Raw genomic sequence first — 17,115 nt, 5'->3', positions numbered from 1 at the left:
AGCAAGTTTAAGCTCTTTCAGAGTTCTAAAAGGTACAGTTTCATGTTTTCGCACTAGTCTCCCTGTATCATCCTGTATTTCTATAATAGGAAAATAGCCATCATTTATTGTTTTCCCTACATTTCAAGCCTGGTCTATAGATTGTTGGAGAGGGGATTTCCCAGATTTTGAGCTATAAACTCCGCAATCAGTTCGATAAGGGAACGGAGGAGCAGAGGGTTGAATGTAGGAAGGAGCTGAGGGCAGCGGAGGCCCCGCGGCTAAGGCAGCCATAGCCACAAATTTGTCACCCCCCCTGTCATCCTCAGACTCCAAGTTATCCTCATTTTCACATCCCTCTGTTTCCAGCTCATCCTGATACTCTTCAGACAATGATTTGTCTTCATACAGAAACATTTTTACATAAAGGTCCCTTATTTTTTACCCTATCTGTCCCATAATCTTTTACTCCTGACTACACTTTCCCCAAAAACTTTCTTTACTCACTGTGCGCACTTCACTTTGGGGAGTTCGTCACCTTCCTTCAGTTTTAGTTTCCTGGTACTCAAGTTGTCTGTTCGGATGTGCCACTTGCTGCGGACCAGCACAGCTCCTAATAACGGTGCGGAATTGAGGAAACATACTCATCAAGAAAAAATGGGACAGGGAGGACTCTTCAAATGCCTGGTAGTATCTGAGTGCCCTATAGCCCCAGTTTGCTTTATTATATAGCCATATGCAAATCAAGAACCTTGATACAAAGTTGCACATCCAAGGCTAAGACAGGAACTCTCCCAAGGCATAAACAGGATACATTAGTGAAATCTACCAACATCCAAAAACAAACAAAGAGTCAGAGGAAGGGCATGTATATTGCTTCCAGCAACCCAAGGAAGCAAGTGGGGTGGGTGCAAATACTCAGCATAGTAGCCAAATATGGAGATGGAGGGGGGAGAATTTAGCCTTCTGCTAAGCCTCGAATCTACAGTGGCTTTTTGTCATTAACGGTCCACAACACATGATGAGAGAGGAAAGGCTCAGTGGCAAGCTCACCCAACAAACAGTGATGATCCTGGAGACCACCATGAAACCAGGGCTGACTACATATCTAGACTTCTTTTTACTAAACTATGATGTTGTGTTAATTAAAAGTGATCAAAATCCCACTTTTTGAAGGACTGTTCCAGTATTTAGAACACAATTGCTTACAATTTGTATGATACAGCTAGTATTCCCTGAGAACAGACTTTGTGAATCAAAGCAACAACACTCTACCGCAGCATTCCACTGAAAAGGCTACTGTCAACTGAGCTAATAGCTTCATTTTGCAATTGATTCCCTTTATTGTTATGCATATTAGAGGACAGAGGAGAGGGGGAAACATTGAAGGAAGAAGTAAGCCTGCTGAGATAAATGCAGTAGTCCCTCACTGTGGGAAAGAAAATAATCTCTTTTATTCTTTCATTTATCTGTGCATGTGACTTCAAAGAGCAGTTCAACAAAGAACTCAAATGCTAAAATGCCCTGATGACATTTCCTGAGCAATGCATTACCCAGCTTTTGAGCAGGATTGACAGGGTGACTAATGGCTGGTGGGCTGGCGATACGCCCAAGAGAAGTCCACTAGTCATGCTAGAAAGCAATTCTTTTATGGAGTCAACATAGGGATTTTGAAACTATGATTTGTTTGCCAACCATGCTTCCTTCATGCAGCGCTAGTGTTCCAAGCAGCTAGAGGTGAAGCAAGGATACATTTTCTTCTTTCTTACCCTCTAGTTTCTGCAGAGCTCAGTCTTCTATGTGAGCTAGGGTGTCAGGAGATAAGACATTTTACTTTTCCCAACTCTTTGTTATAAAAGAATCTTGATGCTACCATATCTGATTGTAAGCCAGTAGCCATGGCCACCATCAGAACTGCCTGGCCCATGCAGGTTCGCATCTGATTCCAAGGGTCCCCAAACTTTTTACACAGGGGGCCAGTTCACCATCCCTCAGACCATTGGAGGGCCGCCACATACAGTGCTCCTCTCACTGACCACCAATGAAAGAGGTGCCCCTTCCAGAAGCGCGGCAGGGGGCCAGATAAATGGCCTCAAGGAGCCACATGCAGCCCACGGGACTTAGTTTGGGGACACCTGGGACAGACAGTAATGAAACAGCAGAGCCAAGAACTGGTGGGCCATTACCTTTAATCCTAGCTTGCACCTGGTGAGCAAGTAAAACACACACTGGGCTCCAAAACCCACTGATTCAGTGCTCACAAAGCTACTGACTTATCCGAGTTTCCTAGAATCAAAGATTTCTAGCTCACTAGCCTTATTCACCTCTGTTCCCCATCTCCTTCTCTTTGCACAAACTCTGCACAAACTGGCTTCTCCTTCAGCACTCCACCATCTTGGCTGCTTCTCCTCTCCTCCATGTGGCCTTTCTCTGCTGTCCTCTGCATGGGCTCCTCTGCCCCATTTTATAGTGTAGAAATCAAAACCTTTTATCCAATATACAAACCAAGAAGTTTCTGATACAAAGGCACTTATCTGAGGCATAATGGGATTCCTCATAAGAGTGCACCATCCCCTATCATGCAACAGTCAAAGGTGTGGGGAAAAGCTTAGTCTTAAAACTAAGTCTTAGGCTATAAGGATGCTGCCTGCTTACAGCCTGTCCCCCACACCCAATGAAAACTATAAACAAGTAAACATATACATCATATTTGAAAGCTTATTTGACCCACATTTCACCCCTTTTGCTCGCTTACAATCTAAAGTACAGGTATTCCTGCACAAGGAAATTAGGCACATTACACAAATTAAAACAACATGACAAACCATACAATTTCAACAAATACAAAGGTACATTTCACCAGTCTCTGAGCACTTTTCCAAAAGCACAAAATGTCCTTGGACTTTTTTCTAACCATGGGAAAAGCTTCCCGGGGCAGGGGAAGGGCCTCCAGCAAAACCACCCCCCATCCCCATCAGGGTATTTCACATTGTCCAAAATCCGTAAGTCCATCCAACAAAGGAGCCAGTGCCCACTCAGGTTATAGTCCAGCAATCAGTCCATGCACATGGGGCTTCAGCCACCCCCTTCACCCCTGCTGTCCTGGCTGGTCTTATACTGTCCCAAAGAGGAGCACGTGGCAATGGCAGTCAGCATTCCCATCTCTGCACTGGAGAACATGATGGCATTCACCCCTATGTCCCAAAATCACAGACCTACCAGGGGTGTAGTAGGTACTCCTTGCTGCTGGGATCCCATCCTCTGGAGACCGCGGATTGCAATTCCAGACTGATTCTCCTCATTCTCCAAAGAGGAACTGAAAACATCAGCTCCCACTGGCGGGCTAGAGCCCTGGGCTGCTGCGACCTTCTGTTCTGCGTGCTTTGCAGCCCCAGCTCCGGACTCAGCCCTGGCCTCCCGCCGCTGCTGGCTCTCTATGACATCCAGGGCAATCTGCAGCAGCTCATGAACCTGTGATTCCTCCTCCAGCGGCTGCTCCATTTCCAAGCAAATCTCGTGAACCTGATCGGCCACCTCCAGTGCTTGCTCCAGCTTCAGGGTCAGCATCTCTTTCTCCCACGTTTGCTCCAGCTCCTTCCACTGCTTGGTTTGCAGATCCCAGGCAGCCTCTTCCACAGAGCTCTCTGTTTCCTCATGCATGGGTGTAAAAGTCAGCCAGCCTATAGTCCCCAAAAGGACAGTCATTGGGGACCATAACAGCAGGCAGTCCTCTATTCCATTGCTTAAAGGTGGTGGTGGCTCCATACTGAACTGTCTCAAATCCTGCCACAGACTATGCCAAATGTAAAGCAATGTTGGTCAAATAAGTTTGCAAATATGATGTATATGTTTGCTCGCTTATAGTTTGCATTGGGCGTGGGGGACAGGCTCTAAGCCAGCAGGGTCCTTATAGCCTAAGGCTTAGTTTTAAGACTAAACTTTTCCCCACACCCTTGACTGTTGCATGGTGGGGGGTGGTGCACTCTTATGAGGAATCCCATTATGCTTCAGATAAGTGCCTTTGTATCAGAGACCTCCTGGTTTGTATATTGGATAAAAGGTTTTGATTTCTACACTATAAAATGGGGCAGAAGAGCCCATGCAGAGGAGAGCAGAGAAAGGCGACGTGGAGGAGAGGAGAAGCAGCCAAGATGTCGGAGTGCTGAAGGAGAAGCCAGTTTGTGCAGAGTTTGTACAGATAGAAGGAGATGGGGAACAGAGGTGAATAAGGCTCGTGATGTAGAAACTTTGATTCTAGAAAACTCGGATAAGTCAGTGGCTTTGGGAGCCCTGAATGGAAAGGGAAGTGTTTTTCCAATGTGTGTATTTCTTGCTGCTGGGAGCAAGCTAGGATTAAAGCTAATGGCCCACCAGTTCTTGGCTTCATTGTTTCATTACCATCTGTCTGAATCAAATGAGAACCTGCACGGGCCAGGCAGCTGTGATGGTGGCTATGGCTACTGGCCATACAAGTCTTCAAGGATATTTTATAATTTAGGCCAAGTATTCAGAGAGAGTGTGTAAATATGATTTTTTTGTGTAATTTACAAAATCTCATAATGGCCAATCATATTCCTGCTTAGGAAGGGCTGTTATAATGTAAATAAAGAGGTTTTCATAATTAGAAGGTTTTGAATAGAAGGAGAAAGGAGGCTTGGACCCTCTCCCTTCTATATATCTGAGTGAAAGAAGGTAAATCAGCCAGGAATATAGGAGGGGAAGGGAGACTTGACTAGCCCTTTCCTCTTCCCCTTTCTTTCTCCTCAATGGGCGATTTACAAATGATTATCCTCTGGCATCCTGTAAGCCCCCTCCCATCCTGAAATCATGTAATTAATGACAAAGAAATCACGAGACCCATGAATGTGAATTTATGTTCTGTAAAGGGTATATAAGATGTAAGAAATCTAATTTCGGGGAGCACGTGTCTTTGGAGCTATAGTCCTGCATGCTCCACCAGCTTAATAAATTTTCTTTTTTTCTCTTATAAGTTGTCTGAGTGTCAATCCTTCAAGGTTTTGCTCTCCTGCAACAATTGAATTCAGACAGACGGTAAAGAAACATTGGAGCGAAAAAATGGTGGGTCATTCCTTTATTAAAGTCTCATACTGGCTGACGAGCAAACAGGCAAGGAAAACACTTCCCTTTCATTCAGGGCTCCCAAAACCCTGACACATTCTCTGGTTCCACACCAGGAGAATCTTCTCCGGTTCCTTATACTATAGAATCAAAGGCCCCACTAGTCCCAGCTAAGCTCGCAAAGCCCTTCAGTTCTGCTTCTCCATTTGCTCACCTTCTCCTCCTCTGCAAAAACTGACTGGGGCAACCAAAAGCTCCTCCTCCAGCAAACATTAGCATACCAATGACCCTTCCCAAGCAGGAGAGTAATTTGCAATTTGCAATCTGCCACCTGAAGGTAAGCACCGCAGCCTTCCACAGATTACACACACACACACACACACACACACACACACACACACACACACGTGACCAATGCAAAAATATAAGCGAGCAAACATAAAAAACACATTTTACAAACTTATTTGCCCAACAACTGTGAACACTAACATTCCTGAATTTTCTCCTGATGTGACCTTGAACAACCTCATTCCTCCTCCTGGCTTCTTTCTGATCCTCCATGCTAAAAATACCAGTGAGGAGTCTAATTATAAGTCCAACTTAGTGTGAAAATAAGGCAAGTTTTCTTTAATAAAAGAAATTAAAAAATAAAAATAAAATAGCTTTTGATTTTTGGTGATGAGTTTCCCTTCAGGGCAGAGTCAAACTCCCTCTGCTTTGATGAGAGACATCAGCAGCTGCTTCCATTCCAAGATACCTCACCATCCTGACCCCAGGGGAAAAGGTTGAGGATACCAGGAATGACTAGAAAACTGGGGGTGTCAAACACTTTCAATCTCCATTATAAATATTGTTGATGTTTTGTTTAAAAAGGCTTTGATCTCAAAGAGACATTGGGGTTTTGAGAAAACATATCAATAGAGTTTTGCTAGTCAGAAAAGATGTCCACTACAGGTTGCCAGGGTTGCTAGAGAAACTGTAATTTAAGTTATGTTTGCAGTGCTACAAGCTTCGTTTAAAGGATAGAAGGGTGAGTTAGAAGAAAGAGGGCTTGTCATTCTCTATCAACACGGGGCATAAAGAAACGAGCATGTCATGAGCCTGAATGTACTTGTCTAATTAAAATCTTAGAAAAATCATTTTGAAAATTAAAACTTTATATTTTCAAAGAGTTTTTCTTATATTCAAGCCAATAAAATTCAGTTTTTAATAATGGCTGTTATATAAGTTCTGGAAATATTTCTGAAGTACAGGCTTGTATTAATTTGAAAGGTAGTGCTAGGTATTGTTCCAGCTGGCATTCTGCCTCCCGACTCATTTCCAACTTTAAGGTCACTCTCCTTTTCACAAACTAGATGTGCTCAGGATCGTAGGGATATTGTAATTGCTGAGACACTAGCCTTCTTTCTCTCTATTTGGGTGGGTGGTAACCTATAGAAACCTTTAGGTCTGCTCTATTGTTATTGAAATTTGACTTCTGAGATTTTCTCATATGCACTATAGTTATTGATTTTAGAAATATTTTCATCATTTTTATTAAAATGGAAAATTTATTATCATAACCATTGAATAATTTACAATAAGCCCTGGTGAACAGATGTATATATTTCTGAACTTATCATTTTGGGTTTTGAGTATCATGTTAAAAATATATACTGTCGGCCCTGGCCGGTTGGCTCAGTGGTAGAGCGTCGGCCTGGCGTGCAGGAGTCCCGGGTTCGATTCCCAGCCAGGGCACACAGGAGAAGCGCCCATCTGCTTCTCCACCCCTCCCCCTCTTCTTCCTCTCTGTCTCTCTGTTCCCCTTCCGCAGCCAAGGCTCCATTGGAGCAAAGTTTGCCCGGGAGCTGAGGATGGCTCTGTGGCCTCTGCCTCAGACTCTAGAATGGCTCTGATTGCAACAGAGCGACGCCCCAGATGGACAGAGCATCGCCCCCTGGTGGGCATGCCGGGTGGATCCCGGTCGGGCACATGCGGGAGTCTGTCTGACTGCCTCCCAGTTTCCAACTTCAGAAAAATACCAAAAAAATATATAGATCTACATACTGTCACAGAGGCTAATGTCTTATAAATTCAATTCTCCTTTCCTTCCAGGCAATTAGGAAGATGGCACTTTCCTGCTATCTTGCAGGTGACTAGTTACTGCCACTGAGTTGTGAGCAGAAGAAACCCATGTCACTTCTTGGCTAGGGCATTTAATTGCTGCATGACCTTGTAGCTCTGCCCTTGACTTGAGAGTGTCATGGAGAACAGAAGGCATCCCCAGATGCAGTGTCCACATGGAGCAAAACTGACCTGCCATTCTACACTGGGCACACAGTATGCATGGAAAATAAACTTTTTTAGTTTTAAGCCACTGAAATGTCTGAGATTCTTTGTTAATGAAGCATAACTTAAACTATTCTAACTATCATATGCTTCTTTTTTAGAAAAAATTACAGACCATGGCCTGTAGGCAAATATGGCCTGTGGACAAATCTGGACTACTGCCTGTTCTATTTTTTAAAATTTTTATTTCTTGTAATTTAAAATATATAATATAATACTATTTTGACCATTTTAAGTGTGCAGGTTATTGGCATTCAGTACCTTTTACAATATTGTGCAACCACATCTATATACTTGAGATCACTCACCCACCCCTCTAACACACTATCTTGAAGTTTTTTTACTAGTCATTGTGTCTCTATTGTATTGGTCACCAGAGGAGTAGTCATATCAATAGGAGGAAATTCTGCTTCTCAATGGTTAGAATGTCCTTTTCTGCTAGATTCTTTGCAATTCATTTTCTTATATATTTTTTCAGCTGGCATTGTAATTTGAAGGGGTTCCAGGTCTCGCTGGTGAGTAGCTCTGTCCACATCTGGATAGTTTCTGTGGGTTCAGTGGCTTTGATGTGTTTGAGAGTTTCAATCCACACAACAGCACCAGGCAGGCTGTCTACCTTCAGCAGCACCTTCCTGTCCAGGGGTAGCTCTTACGCATGGTGGGAGATTCCAGACAGATTCAACTCACATGGTCAGATGACAGGCAGTCATTCCAGAAAGATGTGCCACCTTCTTTATCTTTTATTCCCAGGAGCAATACTTCTTCCTCAAGGACAGGCTGGATATGCTTAGATTCTTCAGCGTCTTCATTGTCTGGACTCTTATCTGCATCAGCATATTCCTCACTTTCGACCTTCTTTACAGAGAGTTCTTGCCTACTTCAGAGCAACGGGCCCAGTGAGTTAAAGTGGTAATTCTGCTGTTTTCCCTTTAAAGTATTTATTATAGTCTTTCTTTCATTATGGCTGTTTCTCAGCTGTAACCTCATCTCACCTTTTTGGGAAAATAAACCAAGCTGCCTCTAAGCTGCTCCAGCCTTTTCCAGAACCAGTGAATTGCTGGCTGAGCCTGTCACCTGGAGTCCTTGCTTCAGAGCTGCCTCTGTTGAGGCATTCTCTTGTCAATGTGTCTCTGTGGGCAAGGCTCTGGCTTTCTCCCAGCCTCCTCCCATGATGCCTTAAGTTATAATGAAGGTACACACAGCATCAGGAGCTAACATTAGAAGTTCTGAGGCGACAGAGTGACAACAGAAAACAAGGATAACTTCAAGAAGGAGTTACCTCCACAGAAGAGGCAGATATTTTGAGAGACAATGTATTCTACCTGGAGTAAGATAGGGGCCTCCAGACGCATCACAGGGTTGAAGCTCAGTATAATAATTGATGCCCGAAATGGCAACCCTGCCAATTCAGTAAGTGTTGAATTATGTACAGACACATTACCAAATAAGACAGAGATGTAAAATATGTCAGTGAAGTTTGGGTCAGAACATTTTAAATACAGTAAGTTTTAACACTTTTGGAGCAAACTTATCTGCAAAACTCAGTTTTGTGCAACATTTTATTTCTGTATGATGTCAGGCAAACAAGACGTAATCAGTTCCAGATGAACTGCGTGCTTGAGTCAGCTTTCCCAGTTCATGCATATTAATATTCTAGGTAGAAAGGGTGATAGCAAAGTTTTCCAAGTAAGAGAGGCCTGCATGAGGGACCATGGCAGAGTCTCTTGGTTAGCTCTCCTTAGCCAGGTCCCTCCTCATTCCTCAGGACAGCTCTGCCACGCTAGCATCTCAGAAAATACCAGCTGATGTTCCGGCCTTTCTAGGAGCTAGGGATGAGCAAGTGACTGACATATGGTTAGTGAGATGCCAAGGAAAGTCAGCAGAGAAGCTGAGGAAAAGCTTTCCTCTTGGATTAAAAAAAAAAAAAAAAAGAGCCTGACCAGGTGGTGGTGCAGTGGATAGTGTCAGACTGGGATGTGGAAGACCCAGGTTCAAGACCCCGAGGTCGCCAGCTTGAGTGCGGACTCATCTGGTTTGAGCAAAAGCTCACCAGTTTGGACCCAAGGTCACTGGTTTGGTTTGAGCAAGGGGTTACTCAGTCTGCTGTAGCCCTCCGGTCAAGGTACATATGAGAAAGTAATCAATGAACAACTAAGGTGTCACAACGAAAAACTGATGATTGTTGCTTCTTATCTCTCTCCTTCCTGTCTGTCTGTCCCTATCTATCCCTCTCCCTGTCTCTGTAAAAAAAAAAAAAAAATTAAGCAAATCAGAGACATGTCAAAAAAATTCTCTTGGCCCTTGCTGGTTGGCTCAGTGGTGGAGCGTCGGCCTGGCGTGCGAAGGTCCCAGGTTCGATTCCCGGCCAGAGCACACAGGAGAAGCGCCCATCTGCTTCTCCACCCCTCTCCCTCTCCTTCTTCTCTGTTTCTCTCTTCCCCTCCCGCAGCCGAGGCTCCATAGGAGCAAAGATGGCCTGGGCGCTGGGGATGGCTCCTTGGCTTCTGCCCCAGGCACTAGAGTGGCTCTGGTCGCAACAGAGCCACGCCCCGGAGGGGCAGAGCATCGCCCCCTGGTGGGCAGAGCGTCGCCCCCTGGTGGGCGTGCCGGGTGGATCCCGGTCGGGCGCATGCGAGAGTCTGTCTGCCTCTTCCCGTTTCTAGCTTCAGAAAAATACAAAAAAAAAAAAAAATTCTCTTGCCCCCCCCATGCACCTTTCCACCTCTACCTTTGCCCTTGGTGTGATTAAATCTGCTGTAACCCTCTGGCCATGAAGGATCTCATCACTTGTGTACTAAGGATGGCAGGTGGGAGACATTGAAAAGTTTTGGATCTTGATGACATGTTGATGCCCCTGCACCAACCTTAGCATTGCTATTACTCAGACTCCTTTTTTTTTTTTAATTTTTTTGTTTTTTAAAAAATTTTATTTATTCATTTTTAGAGAGGAGAGAGAGAGGGAGAGAGAGAGTCAGAGAGAGAGAAGGGGGGAGGAGCTGGAAGCATCAACTCCCATATGTGCCTTGACCAGGAAGCCTAGGGTTTCGAGCCAGCGACCTCAGCATTTCCAGGTCGATGCTTTATCCACTGTGCCACCACAGGTCAGGCACTCAGACTCCTTCTTGTGTGAGTTAATTACTCTCCTCAGAGCTTTTCTGGATATCCTGATATTAGTACCTGTAAACTTATCAATTGATTAGGGAAAGGGGGACTTTTATTTTATGGTCGAATGCTGAGTTTGAGCTGTAGTAAACATCCTTGTGAAAAGCAAAGAAATAAACTGAGAGGCAAGATGCAGAAAAAATTTTGCATATAGACTATTTAGTTAGAGCAGGTTATTAATGAAGTCAGAGCTTGGATTGGTTTCTAGGCACTCTGGCTAGCGTTTCTGTTTCGTGGGGAGCAATGGAGCCCTCACTGCTTTCAACAAAGACAGCATTCGTGCTGCAGTCACTACAATTGCTAACACTTTACTGTGTGGTTTTGCTGAGCACTAGTGCTTTCCTGAGACCATTACACATACTAATTTACCAATTCTGTTCATAGCCTTATCAGATTTCCCAGGTGGCACCACTGGTGCCCATCTCCTGTGTTCAAACCCTTGTGTCCTTGCTCCTCACATTGTACCAGAGTTGGTTTGCATGGCAACAGCATAGGGCACAAGAAATGGCATGTCACTTCCGAGATTAGACTAGAAGAAACTGAGCTTCCTCCTTGAGGGGGAACTGAGGACTCCACCTAGATTGCCTCTTGGTTTATTTTGGATGTACACCAATTGACCACATGGGGTGTCCCCAGTATGTAATCTATCACCACTACGAGAAGAAGAAGAAGAATGCTCACAGTGGGTCAGCAGAATTACATTTCTATATCAAAGACACTGTGCACCTAGGAATCTCCACTGAATCAGGATCACTTCCTTATAAATCCATGACTTCAGGGCCAGTGAAATTTCAAAGTCTGAGCTGAACAGGTCTCTCACTCCAATACTTCGTGCCTGTGTAGGATTTGGACTACAGCACTGGCTGTTTGGCTCAGTGGTAGAACATCAACCTGGTGTGTGGAAGTTCCGGGTTTGACTCCTGGTCAGGGCACACAGGAGAAGTGACCACCTGCTTCTACACCCCTCTCCTCTTGTTTCTCTCTCTCTTTTCTTCTCCCGCAGCCATGGCTTGAATGGTTGAGCAGGTTGGCCCAGAGCTGAAGATGGCTCTATGACCTCACCTCAGGTGCTAAAAGAGCTCTTTTAACTTTCAAAAATATCTCCACATACACAGTTTCTTTTCACTCTTACCCAGTATTTATTTTGTCACAGTTGAGGAAAAGTGACTTCAGAAAGGTCAACTGACTTCTTAAAGTCATACAGTAACAACAGCTTGGCTTTGGGGTACATACTGTGTCTGTTTACTATTCTGAGCGCTCTACACTATGGACTCATGTAATCTTAACAATCGTGTCAGGTAGATTCTATTACTGGCCTTATTTTTACCTGTAAAGGAGCTTAGACCCAGTAAGTTTAATTAACTTGTCAAGACCACGCAGCTAGAAAGCAGCTGAGTCAGGATTTGGATTCCTGTAATCTGACTCACGAAGGCGCCTGCCTCCTAAGTGCACTCCCAGGTCATGCAGCTAATCATTAGGTTTCACTGAAATTAACTAGCAACATAGGCTGGTATCTGAACCCAGTTTTACATTTTCAACTCTAACATTAACTCCATTGCTCAAGCTGAGAGCTGCATTTTTTTTTTGCAGTACCAAATGCATAATTTCTTATCAGATGTCTATTCATTTGTGGTGGCACTTTTGATTCTAGAAAACTGTGATGCAGTTTATTGTGAACATGGCCTATTTCTTTTTTTTTTTCCTGTTAGGTTGCCTGTCACATTGATGGAAAGACCTTCCCATGATAGCCTTGGGAACCACCCCATAAACCTTAAGAAATCCATCCATCAGACTGTCAGTGCTGATTCCTCAGGGTCCCACAAGACCACAGGGCAACACTAAAGATGCCAAGTCACATCTCATTGCTGACTGTGGTGTTGGCTTCAGACTCCATGTGGGTGCCTGTTCTTTTATCTTTCTAGCTTAAGATATCCTGGGCAAAGCTTCTCCTGAGCATCTTCCTTGCCAGGCTATCACCTGAATGTGGCTCTCAAAGTGCTATCCTTCTAAGAGTGGGAACTGAAATCTGTGGCTACCTCTATTGCCTTTGGGATTTGTTACTATTGTACACGAGCCAAATGCGTCGGTGTGCAGCCGAGTGCAGAGATTAACAGTGTAGGCTGAGGGTCAGCTCTCCTGGGTTTTTATCTTGCTCTACAATTTTCTTTCCTAAAGGCCCTCCTTTTCTTCTAATACCTTATACAAATGGGATATTTTAAATGGCTTGGACACTTTTCTCCCTACCAGATGTCAAAGATTGGGCCTCATTATCTTATACCTTCTGATATAAATGACACCAGCAGTTCTGATGTTACCCAGAAGGACATTAATGAGGAGAGAGTAGCTGGGAATTGTTTATACCTGCACAGAAAGAACCATTCCTATTCCCACACTCAGCACTTCAGAGTTCTTAAAAAACTTTCTCATATAGTGCTACATTGTATTCTCCCAACAGTCCCATCTTTTATTCTAAAAGATCTTACAGAGGTTTCAAGACTTGTCCAAAGGGTGACACCATGGTTCAGATCCAGAGCTTTTGACCTTAAGTCTAATGCTCCGTTCATTATGCCACGCTAGGCTGACCATTACCATGCTCTTCAAAGAACTTGTCAGCACATTGTAAAAAATCTTATAGACTAGCCAACCACTCACTTTGAGCTAACCAATAATTTAGAGATAATGTTAATACTAATTCTATATTACTATGTGCCAGGCACTGTGCTGACAATGTATTGTGCATTATCTCACTTAAGTCTTAAAACAAGAACTCAATAAATCTTTGCTCTTCATAATGGTGTCCACAGACCAGCAGCACTGGCATCACTGGGAGTTTGGAGAAATGCAGGTTCTCAGGCCCCTCCTTAACTCCCCTGAGTTCCTGCGTTTTACTAAGACCCCAGGGGATCCTTTTGGAAGTTAGAGATGCTCTACTGTGAGGAATTGTTGCAGCCCATTTTACAGAGAAAAAAAATGAGGTTTAAAGAAATTTAAGAGATTGTGATATCCATTTAGCCAGTGTAGTCAAACCGGGCCACCTGCCTCTGAAGCTTTGCCTCAGCCTGCATGCCCTTCACAGTGGAATAACAAAGCCTCGGGGTTTGATGTCATTGCATGAAATGTGAGATAATCATACCAAGCAGCAGGCTTGGAGCTCCCCTGCAGCTAAAGGACAGCTGGGTTTACTTTTTGTAAAATGTTAATAATACCCACAAGGCAACATTCTGTAACTTTTCCATCATAATATCCGCAAAGGGCTCAGCCAGGGTCCAACAATTGGTCATTTTATATTATGAGTATAATGATAAAAGCTCATGGTTGACGACTAAATTCTGAGCAAGCATTTTTTCACAAATTTCCAGGCTAAGTGTGATTTCTGATTTTTGGAAGAACAAGAATCCTTCTTGTGGTAAAACACACACACACACACACACACACACACACACACACACACACCCCATCCCACATTCCCTGTAGCAAGAAACCTGGAATTGAGATAAGTCTAAAGAAACATCTTATCTACCTAGAAGCTTTAGGCTTTTCCCCAAAATTATTTGCTAAATAAAGAACAAGCTAGAAAAAGAAAATAACATAAAGAACAAGCTGAACCATGAGCACTCATCAATTTTAGTAATTTATAGTAATATCTCTCACAGTGTATGGATGTGATTGTACAAGTGTCTCAGCTTGAGTAAGCGAATGCCACTTTTTCATTTAGAAGAGAGATCTAACCAGCCTGAAATAGATAATGTCTCTTTAATTCCCCTTGTTCTCTTTGCTGTATTCCCATCACTGGAGAGGATATCCCGGGGCTCTCCAGGATAGTTCACCCTAGAGGGGCTCGGCATTGTGGGATCTGGACAGCTGGAACCTCGCTGGTGTCACAGATGTGGGTCTGACCTCTGGCTGATAGTCTGTTGGTCCTTCATCCTCCTGTATATGCTTTTTTGCACCTCCTCCTTAGTTGTGGCAGGGATCACTTTTCCTGGGAGTGACTAGTGTTATTCTCCTTTTGTTGAATGCCTTCCATTGTGTATAGCTTATGAGTCCTGGGCTTCCATTTTCAGTTTTGAAATTCATTTTTTCCACTTTACACGACACAGTGCAGGACCCTCATACATATGAAAGGTATTTAACCCATGTGCTGAAATTGAATTAGGAAGAAAAGAGAATTGTAAATTAGATATGATATTGCCAATAATAGGAGAAAAATAAAGCTATTTTCTTGTTCTGCTTTATTGTGATCAGTTCACATAATAAACCACAAAGAATTTAGCACAGTGCCTTCTGAATGGCAAATTCTAAGTAAATGCTAAAAGGCAATTATTATGACTATTATTTGTATCTTCTCTTACATTGCAAGTGAGTCAGCTCCAAATTACCACTCAGGCAACAAAGAGTAACAGAGTTGTCAATGCTTGACAACAAATGAAAAAATTCAAAAAAATATCAGCAATCAAATCACACTTCAAAGTTCACCCACAGATCCACTTGCTTGGAAAATATCAATAAGAGAAATGAGAAAGATAAAAATCTCTTAAATTTGTGTTGTATGAATGTATTGTCCTTTCTACGGGAGGAGGAGGTTATTGACCCAGTTTGAGTGACATTTTCTAGGTGTTATTCCTACAAGGGTCTTTTGATATAATTGTCAAAGAACTTCAGTAGGTTTGATGGGAGAACATTCTGGGTGTGTTTTCATATGACCTTTGGGCCATGGGGATTGCAGAGCATGAATCCATTCTTATTCTTCTTGCTTTGATGTGGTATTAGCATAATCATGTCTTTTTGCCAGCCAAAGTCAGCCATTTCCCTCTGACCACAGCTTAGAAGTGGAGAAGAGCCTATGTACAAGTATTCACTTTATGGAGAATCTTGGAGGCATGACCATGTCAGTTGGAATTCTTGCATAAAACTGGGGAACAATTTTTTTTTTCATTTTCAGTTGCATGAGGTTTTAGAACTGTTTCTATATATTTCTGCATCACTGATTCCAAACCTGAAATCCATTTTTTGGTGCATGCTCTAGTTTTTATGCAATTTTAATTTATTTTTGTTATAGTTAATGGCATGCATTGGTTTTTAAATTGGAGTTAAAGGTCAATGACTTTTGAATTGAACATAACCACAAGGCAATTAATATTTTACAAACATCACTTTTACATAATTGTAGTTGTTTTTAAATGTAAAAAGTTATTGTCTGATCAAAACACCCTCTTATTTTGTTTTAAGATTGAATCATGGCTTCTTCAAGTAGGCGTAAATGTAAGAATAATCCTGACACCTTCTGTTATATATGTGGCTGTTACACACTTCAACATCAAAGGCACAATATTTCATCATTTGTGACACGTGCATATATTGCCTATTTTCAAGTTCCTCATGGTGATCAAGACAAGAATTGAGTTCCTCATATTGTGTGTCATAATTGTGAGGAAATGCTTCGTGATTGGACAAAAGAAAAATACAAAGGAATGCCTTTTGGTATTCCCATGGTTTGGCATGAACCTAAGGACCACAGCAGAGACTGTTATTTCTGTCTGATCCATACAAAGGGCATCAGCAAGAAAAAATGGCATATGATCGCCTATCCTAATATTCCTTCAGCAATATGACCTATCCCACACTCTGAGACACTCCCAGTTCCAGTTTTCAATGGTTTTATTTCTTCTAAGGATGAAGAAAGTGAACATGGTGATCAAGTGTATTTTGATAAGATGCATGAGGAAATGGTTGTAGAATCTTAAGGGTCTTCTTCTGATGCCAAGCGGTCATTAACCCCTCAGCAGTTTAGCCAACTCGAATTGAATGTCTTAGTAAGAATGACATAAAAATTTTCCTCGACTTTCTGAAGTATGAGGAGCATAACTGAATCATTTGTGTGGATCTTAAAATGGTAAATTAACTTCTAGGACAACAGAGAGGTTTCATGAAGTATCCTTGCTTTCTGTGTTTGTGGGACAGCCGAGCTTGGGAGAAACACTGGACACAGAAGGAGTGGCCAAAACATGAAGCTCTGGAAGTAGGGATGCAAAATATTGTGAATAAACCTGTAGTTAATTGAGACAGGATCATTTTCCCCCCAATTCACATCAAACTTGGCTTAATGAAGCAGTTTGTTCAGGCTTTGAATAGAGAAAGTGAATGCTTTCAACATATTATTTCTTCTTTTCCTACCTTGTCTTTCAAGAAGATAAAAGGAGGTATGCTCGATGGACCTCAAATTCAAACCCTCATATGTGATGAAGAATTTGCCAGGAAGATGAATAAGGAGGAGAAAGCAGCATGGCAGTCTTTTGTGGCAGTTACAAAGAACTTCCTTGGCAACAAAAAAGCAGAAAACTATGAACTTCTGGTTCAAAGGATGCTGTTGGCTTTCCGCAACATTGGATGTAACATGAGCGTTAAGATTCACTTCCTGAACAGTCACCTTGATAAGTTTCCTGAAAATCTTGGAGCTGTTAGTAATGAACAGACTACTGCTGGAGCATCAAATGAGATTATCTTCAACAAGTACACAAATGCAAGAGCTACAAATGCAAATTTTTTCCTGAATAGAATTTAAATAAC

General features: G+C 42.7%; 1 pseudogene; it reads right to left on the bottom strand.

The window, feature by feature from the left end:
* Nucleotides 1-3,631: 3,631 nt before the first annotated feature.
* On the bottom strand, nucleotides 3,632-14,393 carry LOC136309364 (Golgi phosphoprotein 3-like; annotated as a pseudogene).
* Nucleotides 14,394-17,115: the final 2,722 nt, after the last annotated feature.

This window comes from Saccopteryx bilineata, chromosome 6 (assembly GCF_036850765.1).
Source record: "Saccopteryx bilineata isolate mSacBil1 chromosome 6, mSacBil1_pri_phased_curated, whole genome shotgun sequence".
NCBI lineage: Eukaryota > Metazoa > Chordata > Mammalia > Chiroptera > Emballonuridae > Saccopteryx > Saccopteryx bilineata.
This window is presented reverse-complemented; position numbering and strand designations above follow the sequence as displayed.